This window comes from Trachypithecus francoisi, unplaced genomic scaffold (genome assembly GCF_009764315.1).
Source record: "Trachypithecus francoisi isolate TF-2019V2 unplaced genomic scaffold, Tfra_2.0 Lachesis_group21, whole genome shotgun sequence".
NCBI classification, from domain to species: domain Eukaryota; kingdom Metazoa; phylum Chordata; class Mammalia; order Primates; family Cercopithecidae; genus Trachypithecus; species Trachypithecus francoisi.
Window position 1 is genome coordinate 3,522,339 of NW_022681467.1, and position 18,438 is coordinate 3,540,776.

Consider the following 18,438-nt stretch of genomic DNA (forward strand, 5'->3'; position numbering starts at 1 on the left):
AATACAACAAGCATGAGGCCAGGCACAGTGGCTCATGCCTATAATCCCAGCACTTTGGGAGGCTGAGGCAGGTGGATTACCTGAGGTCAAGAGTTTGTGACCAGCCTGGCCAATATGGTGAAACCCCGTCACTACCAAAAATACAAAAATTAGTCGGGCGTGGTGGCACACGCCTGTAATCCCAGCTACTCAGAGGTCTGAGGCAGGAGAGTTGCTTGAACCCAAGAGATGGAGGTTGCAGTGAGCCGAGATTGTGCCAATGCACTCCAGTCTGGGGGATAAAAGCGAAATTCCATCTCAAAATAATGATCATAATCATAATAATATTACAAGCATGCATTCTCCTTGTAAATATTTAAACATTTGCCACAGCTAAATTCGCCACTGAAAACAAACCTAATCCCAACCCTCCTCCTCTAACCCAAGCAAGCCTTCCCTTCCAGACCTTTTCTACGCGCTTACCTACACCTATACCTGTACCTGCATCTATTTCTACATAAAAATTGTTTCCAAACAACATATAAAGCATTAAAAATAAATATTTTTGCAAGATGCTTATATACATTGCTATGTTGGAATGTTTGCCTTCTCCAAAACTCACATTGAAATTAAATTGCTGTTGTCATAGTATTAGAGACGTGACCTTTAAGAGATGATTAGGCCACCTTTTGCCATTTGCCAAGTGAAGACAACGACTTCCTCCCCACCACAGAACTCAGCGTTCAAGGTGCCATCTTGGAATCCAAATGGCCAAACCAACCAGGACCTTTATCTCGGGCTGCCCAGCCTCTAGAACTGTGAGCCAATAAATTTCTGGATATAAGTTACCTAGTCGGTGGTATTCTGCTATAGCAGCACAAACAGACTGAGACATACATGTGGAATGCACAAACACACACATGCACAGAATATATTCTTACTGAAGAGTATATTGTGCTGTCTGTCTCAGTCTTCCTCTGTCACTATATCTTTTTTTTTTTTGAGACGGAGTCTCTCTCTGTCGCCCAGGCTGGAGTGCAGTGGCGCCATCTCTGCTCACCACAAGCTCCGCCTCCCGGGTTCACGCCATTCTCCTGCCTCAGCCTCCCGAGTAGCTGGGACTACAGGCGCCCGCTACACACCCGGCTAATTGTTTGTATTTTTAGTAGAGACGAGGTTTCATCACGTTAGCCGGGATGGTCTCGGTCTCCTGACCTCTTGATCCGCCCGCCTCTGCCTCCCAAAGTGCTGGGATTACAGGGTGAGCCACCGCGCCCAGCCTCTGTCACTATATCTAAATCCTCTCCACTCATTTTAACTGCTTCTTAGTAGGGTAGAGTATAACTAGCCCACAACTGATTCAGCTCTTCCATTGCTGAGCATTGAGTGTTCCTAGCTTCACTGTAGCTGCTGCAGGGAACACCCGAGAGCACACTCCAATCCTAATATGATGCTTGGTTTGATGATCTCCCTCACATGAACACAGGCTCCTTGATTTTGGGGACCTGCATGTTGTGAGTCCATGGTTCTAAGCCCAGCACCTGGGCTATGGTAGTATTCAATAAGGATTGTGGGATAAAACAACTATGAGCAATGAAATAAAGGAATGGTCATTAAACTAATTCAGGCAAGCAATAAAAAGGTTTGAATGCTATTTTCTTATTTACATAGTCCGTGGAAAAGGAAAAGGAGTAAGATAAAAGAAACAAGAAAGGATAGTAAACTTATGAGTATAGTTCTAACAAAACATCATAGAGGAAAAATTACCAAATAGCCCTGCCAGCTGGATTGCCAAATGAATTAAGTGATGTCACAGATGTTTTAAAAATCAGATTTAAAATGGCCCAGTGCAATGACTCATGCCTGTAATCCCAGCACTTTGGGAGGCTGATGCGGGCAGACCACCTGAGATCAGGAATTCAAGACCAGCCTGACCAACATGGTGAAACCCATCTCTCCTAAAAATACAAACATTAGCTGGGGATGGTGGTGGGCACCTGTAATCCCAGCTACTCGGGAGGCTGAGACAGGAGAATCGCTTGAACCGAAGAGGAGGTTGCAGTGAGCAGAGATTGCACCATTGCACTGCAGCCTGGGCAACAAAGAGTGAAACTCCGTCTCAAAAAAAAAAAAATCAAATTGTGAAAAAGACAGTGGCTCATCTATTTTATCCAGTATTGTTTACCCACTTACCTTTGTTGACATGAAGCCCCAGGCAGGTAACACTGCCTCCTGGTGTTTTCAACAGGCCAGTACTGGCTCCAGATCTACCGGGACTGACCCTCACCTCCTGATGTCTCTGGGAGAGGTCGCCAGGCTGACTGGACAGAGGTGTGAGCTCTGAGAACTGGACTTGACCTCTGCCATAGGGAAGCCAGGCAGGTGAGAGGGGCTTCTCCAAAACAAAATCCTCCATAAAGAAGGCATCAGCATCATTCTTTAGCTGCTGCCCAACCTACATACTGAGCACTCAATGGAGTCTCCTATTCATTGAGCACCATTTTTTTCTCAGACAGAGTTTCTCTCTGTTGTCCAGGCTAGAGTGCAGTGGCATTACCTTGGCTTACTACAACCTCTGCCTCCCAGGTTCTAGTGATTCTCCTGCCTTAGCCTCCCAAGTAGCTGGGATTATAGGCATGCACCACCACGCCCAGCTAATTTTTGTATTTTTAGTAGAGACGGGGTTTCACTATGTTGGCCAGTATGGTCTCAATCTCCTGACCTCATGATCCACCCACCTCAGCCTCCCAAAGTGCTGGGATTACAGGCTTAAGCCACTGCCCCCCACCTAAGCACCTTCTAATGCATTATGCCCATTATAGCTGGGCAGCTGGGATTCAGCCTGCAATGATTCAGCTCATGAGTACAGCACAAATGGAAGCTGATCTGCAGACGTTAAACATCTTGCCTTCACTACTCTAAGTGAAGTAACTCTGGAATGGAAAACCAAATACAGCATGTTCTCACCACAAGCGGGAGCCAAGCTTTGAGTACACAGAAGCATACAGAGTGGTGTAACGGACTTTGAATACTCAGAAGAGAACCAGTGGGAGGGGGTGAGGGATAAGAAAACTATATATTGGGTACAATGTACACTATTTGGGTGATGGGTGCACAAAAACCTCAGACTTCCTCACTCTACAATTCATCCATGTAAGCAAAAACCACTTGTACCCCCAAAGTTATTGAAATAAAGAAAGATTTAAACAATCAAACAAAAAATTTTGCTTAGGGTCACATGGCCCAGTAAAGAGTCTATCTGATCCCAAAGCCCGTGCTCTGCTGGCACCTGTGTTCTGTTTCAGCAGATCTCAGCAAGGCAGCCCTGGACCCAGCATACCAGTTCTGACCCGAAAGGAAAGGCTGCTTCCCCATGGTCCAAGGATTGGTGGATGAGACACATCATTGTGGACTGTCTTTGTGTTCACATGACTTTTCTTTCATGTCCTGAACACTTTCTCCTTTCTTATCCCATTTCTCTTCTTTCCATGCCCTTCAAACCGCTCTGAAGCACCCACCCCAGTATGGGGGACTGGAATAGGATGGCTGAGCAGGTGCCCTGTAGACTCCATGGCCAAACCCCTGGCAGCCCTGCTCTGCTGGTGGGCCATCACTTGGTGAGGTCAGTACTCAGCTGCTGGGGGGACTGAGTTGCAACTGCCCTGGGAGGACTGTGGCTGCAATGGCACGGTGGCTGGACTATCCCCATCAGAAGCTTCTCAGCAGTGCCTCACCCCCATCATAGATGTCCCTGGGAGTGGGCCTCTCCACTAGCTCTGAGTTCCTCTTCCTTCCCCTTGGGACAGCCTCACTTTTCCTTCAGGAAAGGCAAGGCCCTTGGGCAGGAAGTCCCACACCCAATGGAACAAGCCCTTGAGGGGGCCCTTGTCCGGGCTGTCAGCCTCAAAAGGAGACAGAGATGGATTGCAGCAGCAACATGTGGGAATGGGCCATGTCAGCCGAAGAAGACACAAGCTTAAGGAAGTGATCACTTGACATTTTATGTACAAAAAGGTCATTATTAAAGAGAATCATGAGGACTTCCATAAATATTTAAAACCCACTGGATAAAATATGACTATTTTATGTCATGTATTTTTGTGAACCTTAGCATGGTGTAGAAAGAGTGGAATATTCTAGGAAGAGTTTTACATAGAAATCATAATCTTCCTTCTCCAAACTTTTACTCTTTTTATTTGCTTTCTATTATTATACTTTAGTATAATGTTTTTCCAATAATCATCATTTTCCATCATTCATATAAGTCACAAAGTCATTTTTGTTTCATTACTCTTATGCTTATCTTGCTCCCAAGAAACGGATTTCTTTTAGAAGACAACAAAAGACCCATTGCATAATCCCATCCTTTCTAAATCCTCGAAAGAGACCAACATTTTTATCATTTTCATTATGCTTAGGCTCTATTCTTTCACTCTTAAACTGTCCATGCCTAATCTGTTCTATTCTAATCCTCTGTGGATAATTTGTTCTTCACATACTGTTCTAGGAGGGAAAAAAACTGTTATATAAAAACACTTAAGAAACAGACATCTCAACTTCAAAGAAAATGAAAGAGGAACCTTAATAGATACTCCATGAAAGAAGATATCCAAATACATGTGAAAAGATGTTCAACCTCTTCAGCTATCAGGAAAATGGAAAGTAAAGCCTTAATGAGCTATTGTTACCGTCAAAGATAAACAGCCTGACACTAGGTGAAGGGGTAAGGACCGATTTTAGAAATAACTGGTGAAATAGGGAAAAGAGCCCTGCATGAAATGAACTCAGCTCCCATTTGTACACAGGAAAACTGGCATTTTAAAGGGAGAATGAAGAAGTAGGAACGGGGCAGGTGGGGCAGAAAAGCTAACATTCACAAAACGTCAGCCAGTGTAAAGGAGCCCAGGATGACGATCCTCAGTGTTAGGGTCCCATCCTCCTGAGACTGGAGCTAGGAGACAGAAGTCCTATCCTCAGGTATTGGCTAGAACAAACAGTACATTCTTTTAACAGCTTTCAGTTTTCCCAAGCAGGCAGTTTAAATGAGGGCTAGCATCCCCATGTGGCCTTATGCTGTTAGAAACTCTGTTTGTGCTTGTTCAAGGATTTAGTGGCCAAAGTTGAGGTCTATTAAAAGGAGAACTCAGGGGGTCTGCCTTAAATTTAATCAAGGAAATAATCTTTTTACTGTATATCAAAATGGGCTTTAAAAAAAGATAACACAGCATTCAGAAGGATGTGCGATGAGTGGAATTCATACACTTAGGAAAATTACTTGCAGACATTTCCAAAAGCTGAACTGTACCTACCCTGAGGTCCAAATATTTCATCGGGGAGTGCCACGTTACCAGAAAACACGGCCAAAAATGTTCATAACAGCATTATTAGTACTAGCCAAAGCATAGAAACAACCCACATCAATACAAACAGCAAAATAAATCCACATTCGCCAATGAAATACTACCAAAAAAAATGACAACTGCAACATTTGCAAAATCATGGCAGAGTCTACAGGCAAGAACCTGAGCAAAAGAAATCAGACAGGAAAGAGCACACAGTGTGTGGAAGATTCTATGAAGTTTAAGAACAGGCTAAAGGTGGACTGCTACACAGCCAGAAAAAAAGAACAAGATCATGATCTTTGCAGCAACAAGAATGGAGCTGGAGGTCATTATCCTAAGTGAACTAACACAGGAAGAGAAAACCGAATACCACATGTTCTCACTTAGAAGTGGGAGCTAAACATTGAGTACACATGGACACGAAGAAGGAAACAATAGACACCTGGCACCCCTCGAGGGTGGGGGGTGGGAGGAGACTGAGGACTGAAAAACTACCTGCTGAGTATCATGCTTATCCGCCGGTGACAGCATAAGCTGTACACCAAAACCCCAAGACACATAGTTTACCTGTACAACAAACCCGCACAGGTACCCTTGAAACTAACATTAAAGGTTTTGTTTTGTTTTGTTTTAAAAAAAAAAGAATAGGCTAAAGGGTTTGTGTTGAGAGAAGCCAGAACACAGATTCCCTCTGGGGGGTGGGTGCTGACTGGAAGGAGCCAGAGGAGTGGGGAGTTAGGAATGTCCACATCTTGATCTGAGCAGTGCGACGTGACTCTAGATAGGCATATTAAACATTCATGAAGCTACGCAATTAAATCACTGGACAGTATGCCAGGCATTTTAAGCCTCAGTTGTGGTTTTTTTTTAAAAAAAAAAAAAAAAAAAAAGAGAGAGAGAGGGAGAGAGACTTAGGGCATATCAGTTAAATATAACATGTAGAACTTGTTTGGATCCTGTTTGAACAAAATCCCGTTAAAAAGCATTTATGAAACAATGAGGAAATGGCAATCCCACTTGAAACTTACTATATAAGGTTAAGTGATGATATTTTTGTATGCTCATGGTATCACAGTATGCATTTATATTCCGTGATCTGTTAGAATACATGCTGAAGGATGCAATTATATGATATTTTGATTTGCCTCAAAATAGTCCAGCGGGGCCTTGCAGGAAGGCTGGATGTTACAGAGGACACAGGTCAGGAGTACCTTAGCGACGAGTACATGGGCGTTGATGCATGCATTTGCAGGAAATTTTCCATAATAAAATAATTTCTTTTGAATCTGTCTTTGGGGAAGGCCATAAGAGAAAAAAATATATAAAATAAAAATTTTATTTTAAAACAAAGTCTAGTTTTGCTTTATCATGTTGTGAGGCATACTGCAGGAGATCTGAAACAATGTCAGGGTGCCCTGTCCCAGCCCGCTTTTCCCTCCTTCGCAGCACGTGGGATCACCCCACAGGGCCAGGAGAAAGCAGAGTCTCAGACCTCTTCCTGGCAGGAGGACTCCCCAAGGCAGGCAGGAAGCGTCTCTCTCCAAGGCTCCGGGGAGCTAAGCCTTCCTCTGAGGGACCGCCCTGGGATTGTTTTATATTTACCTTAGCTCAGCACAGTCTCCACCCTGGCTTCCCCTGTCCTTGAAAAGGAGACAGAGGAATATTCTTAGCTCATTAGCCCTGTGTGTACCCCAGGCTTCCGGAGTATCTCTGCAACTGGGGCCTCTGTGCTATGCTTTTTCCAGATGAGTATGTTTGCAAGGCTTCTGCTTGAACCAGGAAGCTGCAGGCCCTCATGGGAGCTCTGCCCATAGACCACACTTCCCCCACTGCAGCTCTGCTCCAAGAGCAAGTTTGAGAAACAAGATTTCCCATGCATGTAACCATATTGAGAGCTCTGAGAAGACCTAGAATAAAGCAGAATAAAACAAAGAAAGCATTGACGGAGGAGCACCAGGGAGCATCCCTCAAGTCCTCCTCCGAATGACCTCTTGGGGAACACTGCCCAGAAGCGTGGCCCTTAGAGCAGTTGTTCTGAACCAGGATCCACTCTGGGTTCTGGAAATCATGAACTTCCTAAGTCACATTTCGTGCCTTCTTTATGAAACAAGAAGGCACGAAACAAAATATCTTTATGTCCATGCATCATGAGGCTCACAAAGGGATCCTGGACCCTAAAAGAAGACAGAACAACCGCACTTGGTGGGTTTTTCTAAGGGACAGTCTAATGTATTCTTGATGAGTGTTAAATTTGAATGCATAATATCATCTCTTCATACATTTATCTTTCAGTGTTGTCTCTCACTTTAAAGATCTTACCTCACAAATTATAAGACAGACTAAATTCCCATTTTAAATCCAGGCACAAAGGAATCTTGAAAAGCAAGTGGCTAAATCGAGAACACATAGAGAGAGACAGAGTGGTCTACCCTTCACGCACATGTTGCCAACCTGGAGGAGCTTGTAATTTTAAAGATTCACATTCAGCATGTCTTTCCACTTGGCTCTCTCATCTACTCAGGATGCTGCAGAAGGTTGAACAAACTGTCCTTGTTCCACTGTGCATCTCAGAGGAAGGTCAGCTAGCAACTCCAGATCACATGGGTGCAGTGCCTGCTGTATAACCCAAGCAAGCATGTCATCACTGAAAAGAAGAACCAAGTCTTAAAAATTACTGCCCTGCAGTTCAGACTGAGGGCTCTATTCTGGTCTGATCTGAGGCCAAAGGGAAGGGCTTGGTGTCCTATAAAAAGAAGCTTAGACTTTACATACGTACATTGTTTGTTTTTCAGCTTGGCCTTGCATTTGTATTATTTATTTAATATATTTTATTTTATTCATTTATATTATTTACACCTCATTTACAACTCATTGGTATTTTCTTTGCTGTTTAGCACACTTTCTAGTACACAAAATTGTAGCATGCGTAATAATAAAATATTTGGTTTTCTTATTAAATAATTAATAATACATGCCATGGTGAAAATTGGAAACTAAGAATCACCATCATTCAAACATCTCAGAGATAACTATGGTTTACACAGACAGAGCTTTGAAGAGGCAGCTCTTCTGCCCCTTCTGGAGTCTTAACTACTGTGTCCTTTCTTCCCTATATTAGAGAGGGAGATCTACACTATACATCTCAACTTGCCTGAAGTGCCTGTGAGTTTAATACATAGCCGTAGAGCATAAATGTTCAGTTCTCCAGACTTGAGCAAAATATACTGGGAAATTGTCCTTTTACAATACATTACCAGGAAATATCCCTCTAACAACTGCGGAAGGGCGTGTAACCATGGCTATTCTACACTTCAGTGCTGCGTCCACCCAGTTCTGAGTCACTGAATTCCCTCCTTATCAGCCTCCTGACCTTCAGAGTTCTGCTCCTGACCCCATCTGCACCCTCCCCTCCTCACCCAGTCCTGTAAATCCTCCAGCTTCTGACCGAATTGCATTTGAGGACAAGGAAAAGGGACAAACAGAGTCTGGATTTCAAATGTAGATAATGAAACTTTAGCTGAACTGATCAAGGAAAAAGGAGACAACTCTAATTTCTAATATCAGGAATGGAAGAGGAAGCAACAGTGTAGATTTTGGAGACATCAAAAGAATGGTCAGAGTACATTATGGTCAGCTTGATGCCAGTAAATTGCACAACTTAGTTGATATGGACAAATTCCTTGAAAAATATAACTTAAGAAATGTATTAAAAAGGAAAAATACTTGGAATATGAATCATCCCAGTCAAGGTTCCAGAGCTTAGAAATAAGTCCAACAGCTTCAGGGGAAAATATGAGGAGAGTGAAGAGTGGCTCTAGATGGAAAGGAAATTGCAAGTGTCTCAAAATTGTGTTTGGTGTAGTTTCCAGAATCAACAAAGCAGAGGCAGTTGAGTGTGTTACATATTTTAGATTTGGGGAATGTAATGTCTGACCTTCGTGACTCTCACCTGTGAAGGCTGAACATCATCTGTCTTGGTAAGTGAAACTCAGCTGGAGGAGAGTGCAGAATGAGGAAGACAAGCAAGCAGCCGGAGACCACGGTGAAGATGGCGTGGAGTGGAAGCCAGGCACCACACAGTGCCCGCTGAAGGACCCACCTGCCCATGGTCTCCAGCCAAGGCAGGCGGAGTAGTCACAGCTTTCCTTCCTTCTGCAAAGCAAAAACTACAAAAGCTACTTATATCTTCTAAGTTCTGCATAATTATTTGCCTAAAGTATTTGCAGTTATTCAGGCATTGAATAGTTTCTACAGGAGTTTCTTAGAAACTCCAACTTCTACTTATTCCCTTTTATTCCTCCCATTTCTTCAGTCTGTTTCTGTGTATCTGGATTCTGGTGTTACCGCCACTGGAGATCATCTTTATTTCAAGGATCTTCACACTTTCATTGTCTTCCATCTTCTCTTACCCAGGCCCTGTGAATCTTGGGGAGTGTATGATACCTGCTTTTGTGGTAATAACCTTGACAACCTATGTAAAGAAAGAGTGTGGGCTACGATCATTGGCATATAGTTTGATAGAATGTACAAATGCCTTTTTGTTTCTATTTTATAGACTAAATATGAAAATAAGTGAGGCTCATTTAATTTGTAAAGGCCTCATAGTGGATCAGGAGTTTCACTTTTGGACTGAAATGACATTTTAAGAATTTGCTGGGCAATGAAACATCTTTCAACTTCTCCTTCATATACATTCAGTTTCCAAACCTGGAATTTATTTTCTTTCCTCCAATTCCTTTGCATAGGAGAGTTTAATGAGATTTGACATTCCAAAGTTCTGGCACAGAACTTTGCTTTGTCCTTCACATTGCTTTGTACATGACTTTTCTCTAGAAAAAAGGATATAACTATGAGAATGAATTAGTATTTTGGGCAGGAATAAGTATGGACAGAGAATTTTTAGAGGAGCCTCTATATTCACAAGTGAGGTAATCATATACCTTATTACTCTAATTGTGGTATTTAAAAATTATATTTTGGAGCAACTTTAAACTTACAGAAAAGCTATAAGTACTTCTACAAGTTACAAAAGCTTACAAGTACAGAACTTTTATTTTCCTTGAAACCATTTAAGAGTAAGTTGCTAAGGCAATGTCCCATCACTTCTGAATGTGATAACATATATTTCCTACAAACAAGGTCCTTCCCCTACATAACCAAAATAGAACCGTCATATCAGGAAATTAACACTGATGCATTACCCCATCTAGTCCTGAGATTTCATTCGAGTTTTATCAATTACTTCAGTAATTTTTTTGTAGAAAAAGGATACAGCAGCCAGGTGCGGTGGCTCACAGCCATGATCCCAGAACTTTGGGAGGCCGAGGTGAGTGGATCACGAGGTCAGGAGATCGAGACTATCCCGGCTAACACGGTGAAACCCCATCTCTACTAAAAATACAAAAAATTAGCCGGGCGTGGTGGCGGGCGCCTGTAGTCCCAGCTACTCAGGAGGCTGAGGCAGGAGAATGACGTGAACCCGGGAGGCGGAGCTTGCAGTAAGCAGAGATCACCCCACTGTAGTACTCCAGCCTGGGTGACAGAGCGAGACTCTGTCTCAAAAAAAAAAAAGGTACAGCTCAGAATCACAGGTTACATTTATTCATCATGCGTTTTTAATTGCCTACAATCTGGAAGAGTCCCTTGGTCTCCCCTCGACTTTCGTGACTCCAACATTTTGAAGAGTACAGTCTATAGCATGTCCCTAAATTTTATTAGTCTAATGTTCTTTCATGATTAAATGCAGGATATGCATCTCCAGCAGGAATATCACATACACAATGCTGTGTTCTTCTCATTGCATCCTGTCAAGTTGCACATGCTTTTGACTTGTCGTATGGCTGGTGATATTAGTTTTGATCATCAAATTCAGGTGATGTCTGCCATACTTCTCCACTGTAAAGCTACCTTTTTCCTCTTTGTAATAAATATGTATACTAAGGGGAGTATTTTTTGACTATGTAAATATTCTTTATTTTTTCAAGCGTGCTTGGCCCTACCTTATGGCTTACAGTGTTAATTGTATAGATATTAGAGGGAAAGGAAGAAAAGAGAAACAGAGAAAGAAGAAACCTAACCAGAACAAATATTTAAAGGCATACATTGAGACTGTGTTGGGAAAATAAACAAGTGGTCATTGTGGCAGGTAGCCTCTAAAATGGCACTTGCTGATGCCTGCCTCATGATTTTCTCATCCCTGGGTAATTTCCTTCCCATGAGTGGGTGTTGGATCTAGTCACTTCCTTCTAATGAATAGAATATGGAAGAAGTGGTAGGGCATTACTTTCTAGTGTATGTTGTAAAAAGGCTGTGCCTTTCATTCCCCTTGAAAACTGGCACAAGACAAGGATGCCCTCTCTCAACACTCCTATTCAACATAGTATTGGAAATTGTGGCCAGGGCAATCAAGCAAGAGAAAGAAAGAAAGGGTATTCAAATAGGAAGAGATGAAGCCAAATTGTGTTTGTTTGCAAATGACGTGATCCTACATCTAGAAAACCGCATTGTCTCAGCCCAAAAGCTTCTTAAGTTGATAAGCAAAGTCATCAAAGTCTAAGGATACAAAATCAATATGCAAAAGTCACAAGCATGCCTGTACACCAACAACACACAAGCCGAGAGCCAAATCATGAATGAACTCCCATTCACAATTGCTAAAAAGAGAATAAAATGCCTAGGAATACACCTAACAAGGGATGTGAAGGACTTCCTCAAGGAGAACTACAAACCATTGCTCACGGAAATCAGAGAAAATACAAACAAATAGAAAAACTTTCCATGCTCATGGATAGGAAGAATCGATATCATAAAAATGGCCATACTGCCCAAGGAAATTTATAAATTCAATGCTATTCCCATTAAACTACCATTAACATTCTTCACAGAATTAGAAGAAACTATTTTAAAATTCATTTGGAATCAAAGAAGAGCTTGTGTAGGCAAGACAATCCTAAGCAAAAAGAACAAAGTTGGAGGCATCACACTACCAGATTTCAAACTATACTACAAAGTTACAGTAACCAAAACAGCATTGCACTGGTACAAAAACCAACACATAGACCAATGGAGCAGAATAGAAAACTCATAAATAAAACCACACATATACAACCATCTGATCTTTGACAGACCTGACAAAAATAAGCAATGGAGAAAGAATTCCCTATTTAATAAATGGTGCTGGGAAAACTGGCTAGCCATATGTAGAAAATTGAACCTGGACCTTTTCATTATGCCTTACACAAAAATTAACTCAAGATGAATTAAAGACTTAAATGTAAAACCCAAAACTACAAAAACCCTAGAAGAGAACTTAGGCAATACCATTCAGAACACAGGCATGGGCAAAGATTTAATGACAAAATTGCAAAACGCAATTGCAACAAAAGCAAAAATTGACAAATGGGAACTAATCAAACTAAAGAGCCTCTGCACAGCAAAAGAAACTATCATCAGAGTGAACAGGCAACCTACAGAGTGGGAGAAAGTTTTGCAATCTATCCATCTGACAAAGGTCTAATATTCAGAATCTACAAGGAACTTAAACAAGTTTACAAGAAAAAAAAGACCAGTCCATCAAAAATTGGCAAAGGATATGAACAGACACTTCTCAAAAGGAGACATTCATGCAGCCAACAAACATATTTTAAAAACTCAGTATCACTGATCATTAGAGAAATGCAAATCAAAACTGCAATAAGATACCATCTCATGCCAGTCAGAATGATAATTATTAAAAAGTCAAGAAACAACAGATGCCAGCAAAATTGCGTAGAAATAGGAACACTTTTACACTGTTTGTGGGCGTGTAAATTAGTTCAACAATTGTGAAAGACGGTGTGGTGATTCCTCAAAGATCTAGAATCAGAAACACCAATTGCCCCAATAATCCCATTACCAAATATATACCCAAAGGAATATCAATCCTTCTGTTACAAAGATACATGCACATGTATGTTCATTGCAGCACTATTCACAATAGCAAAGACATGGAATCAATCAAATGCCCAGTCAATTATAGACTGGATGAAGTCAATGATAGACTGGAATTAACCCAAATGCTCAGTCAATGATAGACTGGATATAGAAAATGTAATACATATACACCATGGAATACTATGCAGCCATAAAAAGGAACAAGCTCATGCCCTTTGCTGAGACATGAATGGAGCTGGAAGCCATTATCCTCAGCAAGCTAATACAGGAACAGTAAACAAAACACCACATGTTCTCACTTATAAGTGGGAGCTGAACAACGAGAACCCATGGACACAGGGAGGGGAACAACACACACTGGAGCCTGTGGGGGGGTGGGGAGGTGGGAGAGAGAGCATTAGGAAAAGTGGCTAATGAATACTGGGCTTAATACCTAGGTGATGGGTTGATAGGTGCAGCAAACCACCCTGACACACATTTACCTGTAACAAACCTGCACATTCTCCACATGTACCTGGGAACTTAAAAAGAATTTTTTTTAAAAAAAAGGACTGTGGCTTCTGTCTTGAACTCTCTCTCTCTCTCTCCCCACCCCCCCACCCCAACGCCCCCACCGCCATCTCTCTCTTCTCTCTCTTGGATTGCTCACCCCAGGGCAGCAGGTAGTAAGTCAGTCCTGTACAGCCAGCCTATATAGCAAGGAGCTGAGCCTGCCAACAGCCACATGAGTGAGCTTCACCCACTCCCAGCTCATCAGATCTTCAAATGACATTGCAACCCTGGCCCACAATTTGAAGCTTCATGAGAGCCCTTGAATCAGATGCACCCAGATAAGCCACAAATGGACTCCTGGCCCACAAAGATAATAAATATTTGTTGTATTAATCACCTAAATTTTGGAGTAATTTGTTATACAACATAGATAGCAAATATAGGCATCCTATCTAGAAGTCACTTCTCATTATTATTCAAAGAAGCTAGGGTCAGGGTTAGTGGGCTTCATTTCTTGCCTACAGCATTTCCACCAGACCCTGCCCCAAACACCATGAATGGGCCTTGGGGGTCAGAGATCTAAAGAACACCTCCTACAAGCTGTGTTACCACATTTAACCTTGTTTAACCTTTAAACCTGTTTTTCATCTTTAAAGTGGTATCTGGTCCATTGATCTAAACCTTTTTCCTCATCTTTGAAATGGGATCTAGCCCATTAATCCCTGAGGATGATGAAAGGAGATAGAGTGCATGAAAGTCCTAACAGTCTCTGGCACATGGTGGACATTCAGTAAACATTCCCTCTCATCCCCATATCAAGCACAATAACAGCCACTCACAGAGCAAATTAGCTTCCAACAAATGGCTGATCACAGTTCAAAGTGGATTGCAACCATTTTGTGGCATCTCTGAGGAACAACTAGAGAGAAGGCATGGAGTCTACTCATACCTTAATGTCTAAAGACCTGCTTCACAGAGGTATCTCTGTTACTAATCAGGTGGCCATAGGCAAGCCAGCCTCTCTGCGCTGTGACTTTCTCCACTTACAACAGTGCTGACTCCAACTTCCCAGTCCAGCATGTAAGGAGCTTGGAAGCTGTCACTCTGTCCTCACAACAAGCAAGAAGCTGAACAAACTACAAAATCAATAACTTTTTATAGACTCTTCAGAGAAGTAAGATCACAAGGAAAACTGCTGCCTTTAAAAGTGTAAAGATGGTGATACAGCGAATCACAACTTAGCATGGAAGAAATCCAAAACAGACACCTCTGTAGGAACATGTGCTGTGGTAGGAAGACCTGACCCATAACTGACAAATTGCTGGAGGTTCAGCGTGGACAAGCCAGCAAGATGAAAACAGGGTGGGAGAGTACAGTTACAGGGAAACCTTAACACTTGGGTGAGTTTTACCTCCGGGAGCCCAACCTGCTTCACAACAAAGATGGGAGAAAAATTTCTTCATGCTTCTGGCAGGAGGAGGGAAATAGAAACCATTAAGAAATATGCCAGAGCACTCCATTCTTTTTAACATGATTTGCCCTCAGGAGAAACTATTTAGCCAGAATCTAAACTAAGGTTAAGTTTTATCAGATTCTACCCTACCTGGGAGAAGCAAAATTCCCAACTCCAGCAGCTCTACCCTTCCACATAGAAGAGAAATACACAATTCCTGACTTCTCTATCCATCCTGTCCCACCTAAGAAGCGGGGAGACGGAAAAGCACTTACAAAGTTTACAGCCCAGAGTCACAGACTCTCTGAAAGACTGAAAACTAATCATAGGACTATGGAACATTTCCTCTTCCCCCATACCTTACCACCACATCATTAAAGGCCTGTTTAAAGGCATTCCTTTAACACAGTATATCATATTCAAATATCTAGAAGAAAATACAAGGAATATTAAAAGGCAAAAAACAAACAGAGTTTGAAGGCACTGAGTAAACATCAAAACCAGAGTCAGATATTGCAGAAATGTTGAAATCATAAGACCAGGGATTTTCCTAAAACTATGATTAGTATGCTAAGGGCCCTAAATGACAAAATAAGCGATACACAAGAACATAGGGTAATGTGAGTAGAAATGGAAATTCTGGAAAGAAACAAGAAGAAACTATAAATATTAAAAACATTGTAACAGAAATAATAAATGCCTTTGATAAGCTCATTAGTAGACTGGGCATGGCTGAGGAACGAATCTCTAAGCTTGAGAATATGTCTATAAAAACTTCCAAAACTGAAAAGCAAAGAGAAAAAGACTGAAAAAATAAAACGGAATAGCCAAGAACGATGGAACAGCTACAAAAGAGGTTATATATGGGTAATGGGAATACCAGAAGGAGGAGAAGAAAAAGGAGTAGCTGTGGTTTGAGTGTGTTTCCCTAATTTCAGATGTTAGAAATTCAATCACGAAATTCACATGTTGATTAGAGGTGGAACCTTTGGGAGGATTAGATAAGGTCATCAGGTCCCCATGATGGGACTGGTGGTTTTACAGGAAGAGAAGAAAGACCTAGGCTTACACACATGCTTTTGCCCTCTCACAATAAAATGATCTTCACCTTGTTGTGTCTCAGCAAGTAGGCCCTCATCAGATGCTGACACCTTCATATCGGACTTCCCAGGCTCCAGAACTGTAAGAAATACATTTTTTTCTTTATAAATTGCACAATCTGTGATGTTTTGTTATAGCAACAACAACAAAAAAAAATTAAGGCTGGACGCAGTAGCTAACGCCTGTAATCCCAGCACTTTGGGAGGCAGAGGTGGGCAGATCACAAGGTCAGGAGATCGAGACCATCCTGGCTAACACAGTGAAACCCCGTCTCTACTAAAAATACAAAAAAAATTAGCTGGGCCTGGTGGCGGGCACCTGTAGTCCCAGCTACTTGGGAGGCTGAGGCAGGAGAATGGCGTGAACCCAGGAGGCGGAGCTTGCAGCAAGCCAAGATTGTGCCACTGCAGTCCAGCTTGGGCGACAGAGCGACTCTGTCTCAAAAAAAAAAAAAAAAAAAAAAAAAATTAAGACAGAAACAGAAGATACACTTGTAGCAAAAATAACAGAATTACATCAATTTTTTTTGTGAGACACCAAACCACAGATCCACAAAGCTCAAAGAATACCAACCAGCATAAATGCCAGAAAAATGACTCCTAGGCATACCAATTCAAACTGCAGAAAATAAAAAATAAAGAAAAACATCTCAAAAGAAGTCAGAGGAAAAAAACACCTGATCTATAGAGGAGCAAAAATAAGAATCACATCTGACTTCTCAAACCATGCAAGCAAGAAGAAGATAGAATGAAATATTTAAAATATTGAGAAACAATAACCCCCGCCCATCGAAATTTCCTGTAGTCTGTGAAACTATTATCCATTAGTTAAGGTGAAATAAAGGTTTTCTTGGACAAACAAAACATGAGATAATTTGTTGCCAGTAGAATTGCTTTGCAAAAAATGTTTCAGAGAAGGAAAATGATACTGGCCAGAAACCAGAATCTAGCTCTTGATGAGGTTCTAGATGATTCGAACTATTCAAATTCCACCTGTGTCCCCAGGGATTCTGATCAACCCTTGTGGGGACCACCTGAGAAGATGTCCTGGGTCCAGAAACATGGTCCAGGGAGAATGAGGAGGAGGCCAGTAATCCACTGCTGACATCAGCTAGTGGCCATTTTTATTGGACATTGGGATGGTTAAGGTGAGATGATGTTGGGAGGATAAGGGGAACAGATTCTGGAGCACAGTCCAACACTCTTCTACAGTGGCAGCCTTGGCCTGAGGCAGCTCCAGCCATCTATGTCCATTCACCTTATGGCAAATGGGCCAGACTGCAGTCTTCCTCTTCCCTCCTTTGCCCTCCCCCTCCATAGCCCGGAAAACTCCACTCTGGCTGAGTGAACCCTTTTATTCTTTTATCGGTATTATTTCATTCTGACTTTTGCAAATATATACTCTTCCGTCTGGGTTTTAAAAATGCGAAGTGTATCATAGCTTCAGCCTGGGCCCCAATATATTTTTATCAGTAAACTTCTGCCTCGCACCCACATCCTGGGCCTGAGAAAGTTCCATGGGGGCCACTCCTAGCAGTCATGCACCCAGACAAGCCAAGATGTCGTGAGATTGTATCCTGGGCCTGACAAACAGCCATATAGGCCACTCTCTGCAGACATGTCCCCAGGCTAACTGTGCCATTGTGCAGTCATGTTTCAGGCCTGAAAAACAGCCCTGTGGAACCCCAGGCCAGACAAGCAGCTGTGCACCCATATACTAGAGCTGAGAAAAAGCCCCACAGGCCACCACTAGCAGAAACATACTCAGGTCAGCCAAGAAGCCATGAGATTGTGTCCTGGGCCTGAGAAACATCCCTGTGGGCTGCCTCTGGAAAACAGACCCCAGGTTAGATGAGTAACCACATGGCCATGGTCCCAGCCAGAGTAACAGCTCCATGTCCCCAACCCTAGTGAGCCAGACCCCAAGTTGGCTGACCCAGTGTGTACACACACATGCTTCCTCTGAGAAATAGCCCTGCAAGTCTACTCCTCGCAAAGCTGTCTGTCTCAGCCTGGGCCACTAAGACACTTCAAACATCACTGGTGTGGATTACAGTTAAAGAAACTACCTGAAGACTACACCACTGCATCCACCTAGAGCCAAGGCCAACACACCCATCAAACTGACAATCCAAGACCC